Below are 14,322 nucleotides of genomic sequence, written 5' to 3'. Positions count from 1 at the left end.
ACAGTGTATTGCATATACAAAATTTTCACTCTTATGTGGATCCTGAGAAACTTAACAGAAGACCGTGGGGGAGGGGAAGGAAAAAAAAAGTTAGAGGGGGAGAGAGCCAAACCATAGGAGACTCTTAAAAACTGAGAACAAACTGACGGTTGGTGGGGGGTAGGAGGGAGGGGAGGGTGGGTGATGGGCATTGCGGAGGGTACCTGTTGGGATGAGCACTGGGTGTTGTATGGAAACCAAGTTGACAATAAATTTCATATTAAAAAAAATTCTCAATACAATTTTTTGGAAGCAAAGCACATCTTTGGGATGTGCCTTCTTGCCACATTTGCTCTGGCCTGTGGGAGCCGTGGACACTTAGAACTGTCTCTCTTCACCCCCACCAGGTTAGTGGTTAGTAGAATTCTTTATGCCACTGGTAACAAAACTCTTCTATTCCTTTCACTTGGAGTATCATAGAAGAGGGAAATTAAATCATTATCTCAGCTTCAAGCCTAATAAATTAACCAAAAAGAAGGAAACAGCAAGTAAATTTTCATTGATGATGCTTCCCTGAAAAGTGACCCAAATATCTACTGGATGGTTTTCTCTTGTGTTGAACGTTGGCTACTCTGCCAGGTTTAACATCTGGAGAGACCTCATACTAAGTCTGAAAAACAAATGTATTTTAATTTCTTCTTTGATTTTTTTTTAAGCTTCAGTAAAGAATCTGAATAATAGGGTATGGGCTAACTCCCATCTTACAGAGGAATCATTATTGAGAGATTTCATTCCAAAAAGACTTTAAAAAGAACTTTTACCATGTTCTAACCTTGAGCTTCAAGAATTTCTGAATTCTAGTGGATACCGTGCCAACTTACTTGACTGGATAAGATTAACCATAACAGAAAGGAAGTTATTTAATTAAAAGAGTGTCTCAGAGAAGTGTAGCCTGCATGGAATCATCAGTATCATCTGAAGGTATGAGCTCAGATTGTTTCACATTCACAAAACCTGGAAATTGCTACTGAACTTTTATTTATCCTTAGAAAGCCCAATTTAGTTGGTAGGCTATTTTAATAGGGTACAGGTTAAGTGAGAATGACATGAAACATTTATAAAGAGCCCTATCTCAAGTTCTCAAAACCCTATCCAGTTATTAACATTGAAATTATTGCAGCCTCTCTGGTGTAAGAACTATTACTTTGACTCATCAGTAGACTCATCTACATAGTACTAGGACCCTTGAATACAGGCCTCTGACCTACTCCCGATGCTTCAGGCCATTAATGAGAAACCATGCCCATCAGGGGTAAGATTAAAAAAAAAACCTCACATCTGAGAAGGAAACGGATTAGACACAGAATTGACATTGCCCTCGTGCTTTAATTTTACTACCATAACTGAGAAGTCCTGGTAAGATGTTTGCATTAGTATGCATTTCAGCTAGCTAGAGATGACAATGCTTCCTTTTGCTGTTATTGATCTGGCATCGAGGAGAACCAGCAAGCAATACAGGTCAAGGAAAGGATGAAGGTGACAACGGTAATTCGTTTCTTTTTTGACACAAGCATATCACATTATTCACAAAAATGGTTCTGAACAGTTCACTGGACACAGAGTTTATAGTGTTCAGGACACGAAGGATAATAGCAATTTATATTATATGCTGGCATTTCCACTTATCCCTTACTGTTCTGATAAGGTGTGGTGCCACTGGCTAACCTACCGTCTGAATGTGTTACACTACATATGTCTGTGTTTATTTCTATTTTTCTAATTATTTGTTCACTCTCAAACCTTACTCCTTTTGACTCCTAGCCTCACCATTCTCTAAGATCACCAGTGGCCTCTTCATTGGTTGCCTTTTAGCCTTTGAGTTTTGTCTTTTTCTTTTTTTCCCCTCCAGCATCAGGCCCTATTAACTACCTCCCCTGGAACTCTCTTCTGACATCTGTGACACCACCCTGACACTTCAGCTCCCATTTCCTTCCATGATGTAACTTCTCTGCTTTATTTTCCATTTCCTCTCATATCATAGGTCTCCTGGCTCCAGCTCTCACTGCAGTGAGATCTCTAGCACAGACATATTGTTTTGCTTCTCTAACTGCCTGCTGGATCCTTCTACCTTCAAATGATAATTCAAATGACCTGTCATATGACATTATTTGGAGTTGAAGCTTTCCCTCAAATCCAAATCCCTTTAAGATTTATTTTTTAGTATACTGCCAATCACTCAGACATAAAATCTAGCAGGTGCTTTCTCCTCTCTATACTTTCTCTCTTGGACAATTGCAAGAGCCTCATTCTTCCCACTGCCTGCTCCTTGGCCCATGCCAATAATCTTACAGTGCAGAAACCTGGTAAAAATGCTGCACAAAATTCTTCATTGGATTTATACTTCCTCCTAGACAGAATCTAAACTCCTTAGCATGGTATTCAAAGGCTCTCCATAACTTGTCCCACATCTATTTCTGTTTTTACCTCCTTACCTTGTGCCTCTAATTTCAGACAGAGTAAATTATTTTAGGGTTTAAAATGTACTTTCCCTCCACCTGGAATTCCCTTCCCTGTTTAGTTCATCAGGCCAACTATTTCTCCTTCCTGAAGTCTCAGTCCACAGCATCTCCTCTGTGAAGTCTTCCCTGGTCCCACCAGCTGCCCCAGGGGCTCTTCCCTTAGAGTCTTGTTGGTATACACCTCCATCACACCTGCTGCAGCACGCTGTCTGCATGCCAGTCTTCCTGCGAGACTGTATGGAGGCTGGAGGCCGTGCTGTCTCCAATATGTACTCTTAGGTAATAGGAACACATATTTAAAGAAGATGGAATTCATAATACTGGAAGTTGCACACTACCTTGTGGTTTTAAAAATACTTTAACGCTTTCTTAGATTCTCACAAACACCTAGGACTAAATATTACTCCTAATATTATGGTGGAAGACTGAGACTTGGCAAGACTGAAGGACAGCTCCCAGCTCACAATGCTGGGATACAAAAGAGCTGGGATGAGAACCCAGGGTTTTCTGAAACCTAGTTCTGTTAGCACACTGACGAGATTAGCAACTTGGTTTTCATTTGTGTGAAAAACGGGCATATTTGTGTGAAGAAGTCAACCAATGTAAAGAGCAATGTATTCATTTGTACAGTATAAACTCTGAATCCTTAACATAATTAAAATCAACAATTAATTTTGACATTTTTTGATTGGCATTTTGGGAGAGACTAGCTACGAAATAGAGGGAGCTCTCATCAGTGTGACATGATTTTATGCACGACTGAACACAACTGCGTTTTCCCTCTACAATTAAAGATGATGCTAATCAAAGTCAACTTTATGTGGGTTCAAATGTGGTGATAAAGACCAAATGGAGGGGGGGCAGTGGTGAAGGCAGTAGAATGATTTCCACATAGCTTATATAACAAGGTCACCTTGTGATTCAAAGTTACATTGCAGATTTCCCTGTCTGAATTCACAGTGCTGCCTCTTTATCTGTGAAACAAAATTAAAATAGACCTATGTTCAAATCCTAGTTCTGCCACTTGGAAAAGCTTTGCAACCTTGGAAAAACTACATAACCTCTCTGTAAGAAGGGAACGGTGTTAACTACCTCTCAGGACTGTGGTAAGAATTAAGTGAGCTATATTAAGTGAAATGTGTTCTATATTTCTTTTACATTCTCCATAAGTAGCACAGTGCCACACGAAAGGAATGAATATTAACCACACATGACTTTAAACATATTGGAAGATGACTGTGCTCAAACAGAGCTTTCATCTTTAATGTGTGCAGCAGGGTGAAATGTGAGACCTTATCCTTAACCTCAATCCTTACCCATCCATGCCTTGACCTCAATAGCTTCACAGCCAAAAGAGAAATCCACAGATCAGGGAACAATCAGTGGGTATGGGTGCCATACACTGTTAGTCAATGCAGGAAAACTTGGTAGTATAATTTTAGGCAGAGTGGGGGGATAAGGACAGAGCTAAATAGTTCCTAAGAAAGTAAGTAAAAGTTAAGCTAACAGGACGAATAGAAATTTCTCATGTAGACCAGAGGTTTTTCAGGAGGATGTTACACCATATATTCACGATGGATTTGCTTTTAGGTATTTTAGCGGAGAACCAATCACAGGTAAGAGTTGAAGATTCTTCCCCCAGCACTGTTGCCTCTCCTCTATCCTGGATGTTTATGTTCTGACAAAAGGTACAGAAGGTAGTATCCAGAATAGCAGAGGGTAGATCCTACCTCTATTCCCCTTTGCAGGCATCAGCAGCCCCTTGATATAGGTAATTGGAGACAAGTGATGCCAACCCTTGGACAGTGGCAGATTACAAGGCAGTGAGGTGCTACTCTTACATGATAACCCTGCTTCCCTATGCCTCAAGACTTCAGAGCTATGGGGTCCTTTAGAGAAAAAACCCTTTCTAAAGCAAGAATCACTCTCCCTTCCTTTGGCCCATTTAACAGTTTGGAAATTGAAGAGCAGTTGTTTTACACAAAATACACAATGGCTCTATGTTTGTTTTTCTAACAGCTTTTCACTTAGCACCCCAGGGAGATAGCTAGACTTAAAGGTTCTATTTGTAGTAGGGGAACATGCTAACAAATGGGCTCAAATATTTCCAGCATGGATGTTTTCTCCATTGTTCTAGTCATAGGCACTGACGGGTAGTCACATAGATTTCATTAGCTCTTATGAGGAAAGTCGATATACAACATGCTAGTGTTTCAGAGAAACATCACTTAGGTAGGTGTTTTGATACTCTTCTGTGCAGTGCTCACTTGTGATAAAGCAGTAGAGTTACAGCCCGCTGGCCAGGCATTGCCTACAATCTGAAGCCAGCTTATCTATCTTACAATTTGGGTGGAAATACTGTGTGCTACTGTGGAATGTGCGTATGGTATAGAGGTGGATGTGGGGAATTATTTAAGGAGACCTAGTGAGATTGGAATTATGAGACAGAGGGGGACAGCTGCCGATGAAAGATCTGTGCTCTCTTCCACAGCCAGCAGCCGTTGCTGGGAGGCAGCTACTCTGCCAGGAGCCTCATGTTCACATTCAAGTGCGGTTGCAGAGTTCTGGCTAATGGAATGCAGGCAGAAATTATATTCATCACTTCAGACCTGGCCTAGAAAACTTTTCTCCTTTGACTTCCATCATCTTACTTTCTCTTGTTTCTTCCTCTAACTCTACTATTCCCCTTGTAAATTATTATTATTTGGCTCATCATTTTCTCCTAGCATTTATTTTCTTCTTCTTTTTTTAATGTTTATTTATTTTTGAGAGAGAGACAGACAGAGTATGAGCAGGGGAAGGGCAGAGAGAGAGGGAGACACAGAATCTGAAACAGGCTCCAGGCTCTGAGCTGTCAGCACAGAGCCCGACGTGAGCCCACAAACCACGAGATCATGACGTGAGCTGAAGTTGGACGCTTAACCAACTGAGCCACCCAGGCGCCCCTCTCCTAGCATTTAAATGAAACTATTCTCTTCTCATGCTTCTAAACTTCCTGCTTTATACTCTTAACTTGGGTGATCTTGTTTAGTCCTTCAGCTGCTATTGTCTACTTATCTGCTGATAATCCATCACTCTGTGCTTTAAATGTTCTCTTTCCCTATTTTCCAAAGTCACATTCCTAAACATTCCTGTGCATCTTCCTTGGAAGTAATTCATTATCAACATGTCCAAAACAGGACTCACCTTCTCCCCATAAGCTTATTATTCTTCCTCCCATCTTTGCTTGTGCTAGAAGCCCTCCTCCGTCAGAATGGTCTATCTTGGTCAGTAGCTTCACTCATTTCCATTATTCAAGATAAGTTTTGGGAGTCATTTGTGGGCCCTCCACCCTCACCATCTACACACAAAAAAAGACCAACTGCTTTTTAAGTATCTCCAAAATGTCTCTCTCACATACACCTTGCTCTCTATTCTCACATTGTAGGTCTTGGCATTTCTCACCTACGCTATTGCTATAAACCTTACAAGTATCTCTACTTGTACTCTCTCCTCTTCTTCAACCCATCTTCCATATACCACTTGTCAGGGCTATTTTTCACATCATCAGAGTTAAATGATCATTGTCTCCTCTTCCTTAAAAAGGTACAGAGACTAGGGGTGCCTGGGTGGCTCAGTCGGTTGAACATCCCACTTCGGCTCAGGTCATGATCTCACTGCCCGTGAGTTCAAGCCCCACCTCGGGCTCTGTGCTGACAGCTTGGAGCCTGGAGACTGTTTCAGATTCTGTGTCTCCCTCTGTCTGCCCCTCCTCCACTCATGCTCTGTCTCTCTCTGTCAAAAATAAACATTAAAAAAAAAGGTACAGAGACTCCCTGTTATCTACAGAATAAACTGTGAAGTCTTAAACACAGTATTCAAAGCTTTTTTCCTAGTGATACTTGTAATCATTTTTTCTGACCATGTGTCTTACCTTCTAATCACATCTTCTCACAATTCCCCAAAGACTTTCCTATCTTTACACCTGCTTTTTCTCCTGCCATGACCTTTTCTTGCCTGTCTATAGTGCTCTCCCACTCCCATTCCAGTGCTTCATGGAATCAACTCATCCTTCAAGGCTCAACTTGAGCATCACCTCTTCTGCAAAGTATTTTCTCTTGGTCCGGATTCCTAGGGTACTCTGTAGTAAGGCACAATTGTTGGTTGCTCATGACTTCCCTTTAGAAGGTAATGGCGTTAGTGCTGGGTGGGATCTCATTCACCAAAGTTTCTCTAGTGGCTGGCAGAGTCATTGGTGTAGAGTAGAAGTTCAACAAACGTTTCATGAAATGAACACACGCTAAGCAGATGGGCTCAAGGAAGAGGAGCACAAGGACTTCCAGATCTGCTTTCTAATTCACTCCCACTGTGGCCTTGAATTTGTGGGCATCTACGTTGCCACTGTTCGACTGTGAAATGAGTAGAACCATGACTCAAATATTGAGAAGAGAATGACAATCCTCTTTTTCATCTCTCATCTTAAAAATGCTGCCCACAGCCACACTCTGGTGGATGTTGCCTTACAGTCTGCTTGTTGCTGTCAATTCTCAGCAAATGACACCCACACATCTTTGCAAAAATTCTTTCTTCCACCTTTAGCTTATCAGCCGGTAACTGCTTTGGCATGTTCTTGTCATGCAACCTGAATACAAAATACATCTGTAGTCAGCCTGTCCTACTGTTTCATATTCAGTATGGAAATGAAATGAAAGGGCCTGATGAAAGTAAACCATAGGTAGTGGACTGTAAAAGTCAAGTGTGCCCAAGATACGTCTTTGTAGAAATGGGTGGAGCGGCATTACTTCTTTTTAAACATGGAATCTGGATAGAAATTTCCTACCACTTTGTCCCCAGTTTCCAACTGCCCTTCTGTTCTGTTAATGCATCACCGGCCTGAGGCAAATGGACACTTCTCCTCAACAATGAAGTCTTTAGGCAGTTGGCAGGGCTTCACGAGGCAGAAGAGCTATGACTCCATTGAATTGTCACAGTTTAAAACAGTAACAGCAGGCACTTAAGATTTATCATTTATCTCTTCCTCCCCCATGTTGCTCAGCTCTTTGTTTATACCCCTAGCATAGCACTCTGCCTTGATTTATAGCTAGTTATAAATGTGTCTATTAAAACCACTAACCTGTTAATTCCTGGTAGACGATCTATCGAACTTGTATTTTATCCTCTGCAGTGCTTAACACAGAGCCTTGAAAATATTACTTTATAAGTGCTCACTGAATCCTTGCTGAAATGCATGGCTCCACTTACTCCTGACACACGGTGACAGAGTGAACAAAAGACACTGTCTGTTGAATTGCCAGAAGAGTTTCTCAAATATTTTTAGTTGCAAGCTTAAAATTAGTACCACTTATCATTCCTTTGTTTACTTCTTAATTCGTTATTTGAAAAAACATCTACTGAGTGCTTACTGTGTGCCAGATACTTATTAAGCGTTAGGAAGACCAGGGTGAGTGTGACGGAAAAGGTTCCTGTCCTCATGAACTCACTCACATTCTAGAGGGCAAAATGGACAATATAAACAAGAATGCACATATAACAAATTAATAATAGATTGTGGTAACTGTTAGGAAAAAAGTATATAAGCTGCTATGATAAAGAAAACAAGGAGGGACTTACTTATATAAGGTGACAAGTGGAAGTCTCTCTGAGGAAATGGCATTTTAAGCTGCGATCTGAAGGAGGAGTGAGAGATGCTGCCATGTGACAAGCCAGGGAAAGTGAGCTCCAGATGGAGGGAACTGTTAAGTGCAAAGGCCCACAGGTGGGAGAGAGCACAGCAAGTTCTAGGAATTAGCAGATGATCAGTTATGACCAGAGTATCATGAATAGGAGGGAGAATGAATGAGCTCAATTTAAAAAGGTAGGCAGAAGCTACTTTTGTTGTACAGGGCTTTGAAGAAGCCATGAAAGGATTTTCAGGAGGAGGTTACATGGTTGGATTTGTGCTTAAAAAAATTACTTTGGCTGCTGGTGGAGAATGGTTTGAAGGGGAGACCCATTAGGAGGCAAAAGCAGCTCAAATGAGACCCTAGGGTGTGGTCCATAGAGGTGGAAATAAGTAAGTGAATACTTACAAGTAACATTTGAATGGTAGAACCAACTGGGTAAGCTGATGGCTGCAGTCAATACATGCCCCACAGCTGGGGGTTCTTGCAGTTGGGAGGATAGAAGGCTATTAGGGTTGATTTGACCAAATGTGGAGATCTCCTTTTGAAAGTCTCTAGAGACCCCTGAGGAAGTTGCTGTGCTCACAAAAAAGAAAATGTGCTGTCTTATCCCCCTAAGCTGGTGATAACTCCCTCTGTTTGCCGTGCCACTAATCTTGGTTTGACAACCTGGGAAAGCCTGTGGGATTCCCATCTTTTCATTCAGCCATTATTGCTTTAGAGATTCATTAACAGGACAAATTAGCCTCTATTTCTGACGCTACTTTCAGGATCAAAACTGCCTTAATCACTTGCTCTGCTTCTCCCCAGTTTAGATTTTTTTTTTTTTTTTTAATTTAAAAAAATTTTTTTTTTTCCAACGTTTTTTATTTATTTTTGGGACAGAGAGAGACAGAGCATGAACGGGGGAGGGGCAGAGAGAGAGGGAGACACAGAGTCGGAAACAGGCTCCAGGCTCCGAGCCATCAGCCCAGAGCCTGACGCAGGGCTCGAACTCACGGACCGCGAGATCGTGACCTGGCTGAAGTCGGACGCTTAACCGACTGCGCCACCCAGGCGCCCCTCCCCAGTTTAGATTTTTAGGTAAGTTGTTTTAACCAGTATTTGCTATTCAGGGCATACCCACTTAAAAAAAAAAAAAAGTGTGTGTACCCACACACACACACACTTTTCAACATATAAAGCAACATTACTATCTTGTACCAAAATCAAACAATATAGGGGAGTATAAGTCCTTCTGTGTTTTCTTTAGTTGATTCTTCTGCATGCCTGCCAACTCATAAAATAATGCTCTCTCTCCATCTTCTCATAAGCAGAACTATTTCTCTGTATATTTAATAACTTAGCAAACTTCACATGAGTTTTTATGGCAGTAAGAATGACTACTAGGTTTTTCCAAACTGATTTTTGGAAATTTAGAAAAGGAAAAAAAATGTTATTGCTGTCCATCCTCAAAGGTACAAGAGCTTTAAAGATGGGAACAGTTTGCCTATTTGACTAATAGATGTGAGTCCCATGATTTATGCTGAGAGAAAAGAAATTTGTAAAGCTGAAGGACATTCATGCAATTGGCAAACTGGATATATTCCAAGATATACATTAGATTTCATCTAATTTCTCCCTTGCATTAAATCACAAAACCATGACCTTCAGTCACTAGAATAATACTTCAGATAGGAGTTCCACATTTAGTCTTGATGCCAATAGGGAGTTAGAAACTGGATTAGACAACACGGAAAAAAATTATTGGAAAATTAGGCAAATATCCAATAATATATCCTTGAAATCTCTTCATGGAAACTACATTCAAACCATAACAGAAGAATTCAGAAGACTGAATTCCCCTTAGTGACAGAAAAGAATTAGAAGTGAAGCAGATGTAGACCCAGAATGGAGATTAGAGAGTTAATATTTCCAGGCAGGTAGATCACCTCCTGATAGTCAAGTGCTAGTAGATGTTTGGTACACCACCTTTTTCCTTGTTTGAACTCTTCCAAACCCCTCCTAAGGGCTGATTTATTCCCGGACCTTTTTTTTTTTTTTTTCTTCCTTCCAATGATCCATCACTTTGCTGAATTCTTCCCTAATGCTTCTAGAAAGCACAGAGCCCATTCCCACTTTGAGGGGTTGTTGTGGGAGCCTGCAACGGCTATCAGTAGTAATCTAGAGTTTGTGTTTCAGTGATGGCAAGGTTGAATGTCATCCTGCCTGGAGGCTCATGTTTGGATTAAAACAAACAAATAAACAACATCACCATAACCGTTTATGGTTATCTCAGGCCGTGTATTCTATAAGAAGCCAGGCTGTGCAGGTCCTCTGCACAGAGTTAGTTTTCCTTTTTAGGGAGAATGCTTTCTTTTTTAACTTAGGCACATTGATTCTTCTCCGACACTCTGCTTTGTGGCACAGATTTTGGAGCATCAGGTCTCCAATGTGTAATTCATGGACTAACATGACCAAAATGATGAGGACAAATCTTAACAGACCACGTATTATAAGACATCAACTCTGGTCACAAAGAATTAAGTAAATACTCAACTATACCCACAAGGAATAGGTAGGATTTGTGCAGCCCTTCCCCTTTTTTACCCGCCATAAAATTTATTTCTCTTAGTTTGAGGAAATCATGTTAACCCAAATTAGGCTCCCAAATCATAACCTCATTAGGTTGTATCAGCTCAGTACTCAAAAAAGTTCACAAGCATCATGTGTTTTATTAAAAAAGTTAAAAATACTGAATCTTCTAATCTTGATATAAAAATCTTACATATATATTCCTATATATATGTATATATGTAAACATTGATCTGTGAGCTGTTCCTGTGGAATGGGAGGCTAGATACTGTGAAGACAGAGATGGTGAAGAAAGGAACCAGAAAAAGAAAGGGTGTTCATGCAGGGCTAGCCTAACGCTGTGCAAAAATGTTAAGCAGCACAAGGCCAGCAGCCCCCAACTGTTTACTCTCCCAGCCTCAAATTTCAACGATCAAAGTCATTAATAGGTTAGATAACAAAGACTGATGACTTCTTTTCTCAAATGCCTTACTTTAAATGCACAAGTTGCTTCAAATGGGTTTGCTATCTCCCTCTTATTAGAATAGCAGAGATCCGTTTATAAGATTAGTGAGTTAATCTGATATCTCAGTGCCCATGGGAATAAAATATAAAATGGATTAATTTCAGGATATGACAGTGATGAATAGTGGGAAATGGAAAGCTAGAATAAGGTGGTGAGGTCTGAGGTTTGTGAGGGCTTCAAGAGGCATACTTTCATACAGAATGCAAGTCTAAAATCTTAGAAGTTCTGATGTGATAAAAGATTTTTCACTCTGCTTACAGTTGGATACACACACACACCCATCCTGTTACCAAGTTGAGAAAGGACATCTATAACTCATCTTCCTGTGACAGTTGTATGTTTATGCAACACGAGGTTATTCCCTCTGGGATGTCAGTTATCTGCCCTGATCCTGGGACAACAGGCTGTCGGATACTTAAAATAAGGAAAACTCTATCTTGGCTGTAGCACTGACCTTTGGCTCTATTTCCTCTTTCCAGTACATCCTCAGATTACTGACTCTCTTCAACTTAGCAGAAGTACCTCTGTGGGTGGCCTATTTCTGACGAGGATCAACTACTTTTTGGCTTCACAATACAATATTCTCATCTGTGTCTAATTCCCTAATAAGGTCGGCAAGTTCAGGGTGAATGAGTGAGTGTTGAAAACCCAGGAAAATGGACTAGGAAAAACAGAGATGTTCTGTTGCCTCTGAGAGTTCTCCCTACACTGAGACAGGCATGTCGGCACTGGCTTATGTAATGTGATTTCAGAGGCACAGAGTTGGTCTCTCTGGTCTACTGAAATACATGAGATGCTCTAGAGAGAAACTAGGGAGAAACTGGAGAGCAGAGGGGGAATGTACGGGAAGTAGAGGCTGAAGGCCACAAAGACAAACCCTGCTTTGAAAGAGTCCTGTTAATCAGACTTGCCTGAAACGGAAAGCAATTACAGTCAGTTTCTTTGAAAGGCCAGCTTGGGCTTTGCCAATAGCATTAAATTCTTAGTGAATTTCCATCTCATTGACCCAGGGGGCCTCAAGCTCTAAGATCAATACTTTAGTAACAAAGCTGGTGCCAGACAGTGCTGGGTAGAAGGCTGAATTCCAACTGAAATGAAATGTAAGGAAGCTTTTTTGATAACTCCTGGTCCTACTATTTTACTCTTCCTGCCATTAAGTGATATATGATGATCCCTCAGCAGCTCTGAGTGTTATTTCATCACCAGGGAACAGACTACATAGCGTCTGAAGTTAGAAGTGTTTGCTTGTCCCAGTGTATCAGCTGGTTGCCAAAATGCTTCTAGTTAATAAATCATGTTGAGAAGGTAATCCTGGAAAGTCATGATATGGCAGCAACAAACCATATTTTCTCCTTTGGGAGCCCCTAAGGGTTTCACCTGTTGTAAGGATACGGTTGATTCAGTAGAAACCTGGCTGCCTTGGACCTCAGCTTTCAATTCTTTGAGATGTTCCAAGAAGAGAGGGAGCAGATCAACTAGCAAAGTTCTCTGGAAACTGGTTTCAAAGTCTTCATTAGGCAATTCTAGATTGGTCTCTTTTTCTTAAATATGTGGTTGCCAACTCTGTGTATTAAGCGTCATGGCAATACTAGTGGGATTTATAATAAAACACTCTTGGGAATGCCATACAATTCATAGAAGAGACTCAGACTCAGTGGGGTTTTTTTTGTTTATCTTTTTGCTTTTTTTTGGTTTGTGTTTTTTTTTAAATCTTGTGCCCCTGAATGCTAACAGCAGAAGACTACTTACTGCTGCCTATCCAATTAGCCACAGGATTTAGTTGAGGGTCTATTACTGCAAAGAGATGGGAGGAAAAAGAACATTCCTTAAACACTTTCTTCATACTCTGTACTATTCTAGGTACTACATGACCTCACTTAATTCTCAACAACTTTAGGAATTATTATCTCTTTTACATAGATAAGAAAATTGTCTCAGAAACATAAAACTCTCTAAAGGTCACAGTCCCTAGAAGAAATTTATATGCAGGTAATGACTCAAAAATCCATGTTCTTTCCACTATGGCTTGTTTCTTTAAAAGTTTCCCTCTCAGGAAAATACCACAAAATCTACTGCCTGGCTTAATATCTTCATCAGAATCTGGAACTAATTTTCTAATGAATTGGCATGAAGTAGGCCAAGCAGCATGCCCACAAGCACAGTTGTGTGTAGTCAGGCCGGGTGAAGAACATGCCAGGAGAGAAATAAAACCCCAGCATGGTCAGAGTTGAGTCTCTCTGGTGAGTCATGGACAGAGGCACAGGCAAATTTGGTCCCTCTTCTTTTTAGCCAGAATATACTCTGCATCTGCCAGCTATGTTATTGGTGTCTTCTTTGTTTCCAGGAAGTCAGGGATAGATCTGCTTTTGAAAACTTTATTAAAGGAATAAGTCTTTTAAAAAGGTTAGCGTGGAGGAGTAGAAAGCACTGCCCACTAGGATGCTAGAGATCTAGTTCTACCCAAGGGAATGGGAAACAGTTTCATACCTGGTCTGGGTTGTTGAGCTGAGAATGATTATTAAGTCAGGGTCAGGCTCATCAGGAAAGAGTGCTGGGGATGCGTGGATGCAGGGCAGGGGAGTGGTGGCACATACCATATATTTGCCATGCTTTCTCTAGTCCTTCCTCCTTTCCCCCCACCTATTAACTCGATGACCTCCAGCACTGATTCAGCATCTTAAGGCCTTTGTAGTAAAATGGGGACGGACAATGGCACCTTATTCATCTAAAGGTAGAGCAGCTGGACCAGCTGATCTCTTCAGGTCTGTTTCAGCTGTGAGGTTTAAGATTCCATTTTCCAGCACAAATCTTAGCATGGGCTGGGCTTTAATGGGGTCATTCACTGGTGGCTTTGACAATGGTATGGCTTTTAAAAGTGTAATCGTGATTTTAAAATGATTCTGCTCTAAGTCAAAGAGATGAACAATATACCAATTCTTTTCTTCATATCTGAAGAACACTAAGGAAGTGTGTTAAATGGCTAAATTAATTATAGCCTGGGTCCACTAGCACAGAGAAAATTATTTACAAATATACAGGAATTTAGGGGAGCATTCTAAATATCTATGCAGATTTTGTGTCTTAA

The 14,322-nt window shown here is 40.8% G+C and overlaps 1 protein-coding gene across 11 annotated transcripts in view; it reads right to left on the bottom strand.

Moving 5' to 3' along the window:
* The window catches only part of TANC2 (tetratricopeptide repeat, ankyrin repeat and coiled-coil containing 2), a 361,352-nt gene that overhangs the window by 55,452 nt on the left and 291,578 nt on the right, over nt 1-14,322 (bottom strand). The gene's annotated exons all lie outside the window — the stretch shown is intronic.

This window comes from Panthera tigris, chromosome E1, assembly GCF_018350195.1.
Source record: "Panthera tigris isolate Pti1 chromosome E1, P.tigris_Pti1_mat1.1, whole genome shotgun sequence".
NCBI lineage: Eukaryota > Metazoa > Chordata > Mammalia > Carnivora > Felidae > Panthera > Panthera tigris.
Note: the sequence above shows the minus strand (reverse complement) of the source record. Positions and strands in the feature narration are given on the sequence as shown.